Source organism: Chrysemys picta, unplaced genomic scaffold (assembly GCF_011386835.1).
Source record: "Chrysemys picta bellii isolate R12L10 unplaced genomic scaffold, ASM1138683v2 scaf3834, whole genome shotgun sequence".
In the NCBI taxonomy this organism is placed as follows: Eukaryota; Metazoa; Chordata; order Testudines; family Emydidae; genus Chrysemys; species Chrysemys picta.
In genome coordinates, this window is record NW_027056535.1 from 1 (window position 1) to 5,000 (window position 5,000).

A 5,000-nucleotide genomic window follows, 5' to 3' on the forward strand; every position below is an offset into this window, starting at 1 on the left:
ATCCTCTGGGACCATATAGATCATTGTTGCAACCAAGGTCCTGTAGTGGCACCCAGATCTTGTATAAAGGGGGTCAAATGGGGTGTCTAAGACAAGGTTATGGTTTACTGGTTATAATTATGCTGTCTATATGTGTGTGTCAATTTTGTAGTTGAAGTTATGAATATTGGCTCTATACTGTCTGTATTTCAAACTTCTGCTATGCTGCTTGGTGACATCCCAGACAAAATGGTGTTAGCTCTGCCTAGCCTGCTTGATGGCCCATTAAGGACCATCAGCTATACAATGGACCCATTGAGAGAAGGCAGATACACCTTGTAACTCAGCATAGTATGCAGGGACTGGCCCATGTGACTCCAGACTCCATTTTGCTGTAATTTTCCACAGTAAGAACAAAGGTGTTCTTACACCTGGAAAAGACTATATAAGGCGGATGCCTCATCTCCATCTGATCTTCAATCCTGCTTCTTACCTCTGGAGGAACTTTGCTACAAGCTGAAGCTTTGAACAAAGGACTGAGGACCCATCCCAGCGGGGGATGTATTCCAGAGACTTGATTTGAACCTGCAGTTTATTCTATTGCTGCTGCAAGCCTGAACCAAGAACTTTGCCATTACTGTATGTAATTGATTCCATTTAACCAATTCTAACTCTCCTCTCTATCTTTTTCCTTTTATGAATAAACCTTTAGATTCTAAAGGATTGGCAACAGCGTGATTTGTGAGTAAGATCTGATTTGTATATTGACCTGGGTCTGGGGCTTGGTTCTTTGGGATCAGGAGAACCTTTTTTCTTTTACTGGGGTATTGGTTTTCATAACCATTTGTCCCCATAACGAGTGGCACTGGTGGTAATACTGGGAAACTGGAGTGTCTAAGGAGACCGCTTGTGAGACTTGCGGTTAGCCAGTGGGGTGAGACCAAAGTCCTCCTAGTCTGGCTGGTTTGGTTTGCCTTAGAGGTGGAAAAAACCCCAGCCTTGGGCTGTAACTGCCCTATTTGAGCAATTTGTCCTGAGTTGGCACTCTCAGTTGGGTTCCGCCAGAACCGCATTGTCACAGGGGTACAAGCAGCAGCTGAGTGAGGCTGGTGTGGAACCTGCATCTGTGCCCAGGGACAGGGACTGAAGCCAGGAGCTGATTCCCCGTCCCACCCACTGGCCCGTCCTGTGTGCTGGACGGAAGGTAACCTCCTGCTCCTGCCAAACAGGGGCTGCAGGTGGCTCAGAAAGAAGCCCAGATTCGCCTGCTGGAAAGGCGCCTGAGACAAACGGATGTGACCGGCTCCTCCCAGAACCATGTGATCCTGGATGCCCTGCGGGAGAAAGCGGAGTCCCACCCCGAGCTGCAGGCGCTCATCCACAACGTGCAGCAAGGTGGGTGCTGGGCTTTTCCCTCCTGGGGACCCCCGTGAGTACTGGGCATTGGCTGGCAAAGCAGCCGGCAGCGCTGATGTGGGGCCTGGGGCTGGCAGCAGCTGGGAAGGCTTGGGGTGTTTCCCTGCCCCTACAGATGGCATGTCTGCCCATTGGGACAGATGGAGCCCACCCCAGGGCTCTTGGCATTGCTCTGACCCTGTGGGCAGGAGTGATAGGCCCGCTTCATCCAGACGTATCAGCCCACATGGTCACAGCCTGTCCAGCCGTGAGGATGCACTGATGGCGCTTTGGTGGCAAAGAGTTAATGATAGCAGTGGTCTGGGGGGGTCCCAAGGACGTAAAGGGCCACACGCTGATTGGCGACCACCTGCTGGCTGGCTCTGATCGGACCAGCCCAGTGCGGTGCCCTCCCACCCTCTGTCGCGTTGACGCACCCTTGTCGGCCGTTCCTTGTGCAGAGAACGGCTACGCCAGCACAGACGAGGAGATCTGGGAGTTCAGCCTGGCCTCGGAGGGGAGGTAAGCGCACTGTAGATCAATCTCTGATAATTTTCATATGACTTTACATTGTGCCTCTTCATATAACTCCATATAACTTCATGGAACTTTGTATCAAAGCCTCATTTAGAAACTTTGCATTGCCCTTGGTATAATATTATAGCCCCTAAGGATAGAATAAGATAGAAGAAAAATTTCTGTTTGCTAGCAGTAGAACAAGAGCTCTCCCCCCCCCCACTCTTAATCAATTGCCCTGTTGAATGAATGAGGTGTGGATGAGCAAGGCATGGAAGGCAGCACCTCCAGACAGCCTCAACTGTTGGAGAGGGGCTGGGAGCCAGACCCAAGGACAATAAAATGTGTCAAGTGGGCTCATTAAAGACAAGCAGACATACTGAGGGCCTCGGGGGTTAGAAGCAAGCACCTTCTTTTGGAAACACCCTCTTTGCAGCATTGGGACAACACTCAAAAGAAAGCAGCACAAAGGACCAATAGACACAGACACAGAGTTTGAATCTGGTATAGATTTGCATGAGAGGGAAGCTGCTATAAAAGTGAGGTGTCTTGCAGAGAACCCCGGGTCTCGTCTTGTCAACATGGGAGCATCGATCCGGATCGGCAGAAGCCCGGCTCCACCCCCTCCCCCATCTAACTCACCTGGCCAGTGAAGTTAAGGGGAGCAACTAATTGGTAACAACAAGACGGAGTGTGTGTGTGTGTGTGTGTGTGTGAGTGTAAGTGTAATATATTATATGCATATAATACAGTGTTAATGAATACATGTATTACTAATAAATGTGGCGTTTTGTCTTATTCCCCCTGAAAAGATCCTGTGCAGTACTTTTTGGTGGAGAATGCGAAAGGGGAGCAAGCATAGAATCCACAGTTATTATAAAACTGGTGTGCACACCGCCAGCTTTAGCAAGCCTGGCACTATAGGAAAAAGAGCGTAAACTTTCAGTTAATTAACCAAACTCTGAAGGATATAGGAGTTTGGGCAGTGTAGTGTGGTTTATGTTTTTTTTTTTTTTTTTTTGTAAGTAATATTGTGGTAATTTCACAATTTTGAAGAAAATGTTTAAGAAACGGAACCAGGAAGGGTGGGGGCTAGTTGGAAAGCCCACCCTCCTTGCTAAATTGGTAGTGGAACAAGGCTTGTGCCCATGGAAAGGAACTGTTTATTGGAAAAAGCAGGATCGGGCCCAGGCAAGCAACAGATAGAGAAACTGAAAAACAGGTTGGGTACAGAGAGTTAAAACAGCACTCTCAAATCTTACAGCAGCAGTAACATCAGGAGAAGAAACATTTAAGACCCCAGAAGGGGGCAGACCTTTGGGACCCCTCTGGAGATTGGGAAGGGGGATATTTGGAATATTTGGGTAAATTCCTCCTCCCAGGGCCAAAATGCCATTAAAACAGTTAACCACAGTGCCTGCTTCTGCCTCAGATCTCCAGGCCATGGCAAAATGGCTGGAGATTTTAAAACAGAATTTTTTTTTCTAGATGGAGTGTTAACCCCTTTTACTGAGAGAAAGGGAGGATTTACACTCACAAAAAATGCACCATTTAATTAGCATTTGTGCAGCCCCAAGTACCAAACACACTGTGGCAGAGACCAAGCAGGTTCTGCCAGGGTGAAACACTGTGCTAATTTGTTTCCAAGCTTCTATCTTTCAGGATCTGAACCAGAACATCAGAAGAGCTGGTACCAGCTGAAGAGTTATAAAATACCATGGTTATAGTGTCATGACAAAGTCTGTGTTCAGTGTTCTGTGTTGCATGTTCTGTGTCTGTCTCTAGTGGTGTCCTGTGCTAGCATTGGGTCCAGAAAAAGAGGAAATACTACACTAGACAGGGCAAATGTCTTTTCCTCTCTCTACTTCCCTCATGTCCATCCAATTTATCAATCACCACTTGTGTCCAAAAAACTTTGGTCCCCAATGCATCAGGTTTATTTTTTGTTAGGTTCTCTAATAGTCATTTTGTTGTTAATTTTTGTTCTTAATACATTTGTATTGTTAGTTACATTTGCTTGTATTGTTAATTCCACACTTTCCTCTATGCACTCTGGTTCTATTTCCCCAAGCTCTGAAGGGTAGTTCTTGGGCCCCCATAACCTGTAAGACCTTGGCCCATAATTGTATGGCCCCATCTTTCAGGTCCCCAGAAACCTCTGAGAACAACTGTTAAAAATAGAAGAACAGGAGTACTTGTGGCACCTTAGAGACTAACAAATTTATTAGAGCATAAGCTTTCGTGGACTACAGCCCACTTCTTCGGATGCATATAGAATGGAACATATATTGTGGAGATATATATACACACATACAGAGAGCATAAACAGGTGGGAGTTGTCTTACCAACTCTGAGAGGCCAATTAATTAAGAGAAAAAAAACTTTTGAAGTGATAATCAAGCTAGCCCAGTACAGACAGTTTGATAATAAGTGTGAGAGTACTTACAAGGGGAGATAGAGTCAATGTTTGTAATGGCTCAGCCATTCCCAGTCCTTATTCAAACCGGAGTTGATTGTGTCTAGTTTGCATATCAATTCTAGCTCAGCAGTCTCTCTTTGGAGTCTGTTTTTGAAGTTTTTCTGTTGTAATATAGCCACCCGCAGGTCTGTCACTGAATGACCAGACAGGTTAAAGTGTTCTCCCACTGGTTTTTGAGTATTTCGATTCCTGATGTCAGATTTGTGTCCATTAATTCTTTTGCGTAGAGACTGTCCGGTTTGGCCAATGTACATGGCAGAGGGGCATTGCTGGCACATGATGGCATATATCACATTGGTAGATGTGCAGGTGAACGAGCCCCTGATAGTATGGCTGATGTGATTAGGTCCTATGATGATGTCACTTGAATAGATATGTGGACAGAGTTGGCATCGGGGTTTGTTACAAGGATAGGTTCTTGGGTTAGTGGTTTTGTTCAGTGATGTGTGGTTGCTGGTGAGTATTTGCTTTAGGTTGGGGGGTTGTCTGTAAGCGAGGACAGGTCTGTCTCCCAAGATCTGTGAGAGTAAAGGATCATCTTTCAGGATAGGTTGTAGATCTCTGATGATGCGCTGGAGAAGTTTTAGTTGGGGGCTGAAGGTGACAGCTAGTGGTGTTCTGTTATTTTCTT

At 46.2% G+C, this 5,000-nt stretch overlaps 1 long non-coding RNA gene across 1 annotated transcript; it reads left to right on the plus strand.

Annotated features, from left to right (window-relative positions):
- Positions 1-18: 18 nt before the first annotated feature.
- On the plus strand, positions 19-2,644 carry LOC135980515 (uncharacterized). The gene is made up of 4 exons (XR_010597546.1): positions 19-618; positions 1,209-1,374; positions 1,836-1,896; positions 2,446-2,644. It is a non-coding gene; the product is annotated as an uncharacterized LOC135980515 (long non-coding RNA).
- Positions 2,645-5,000: the final 2,356 nt, after the last annotated feature.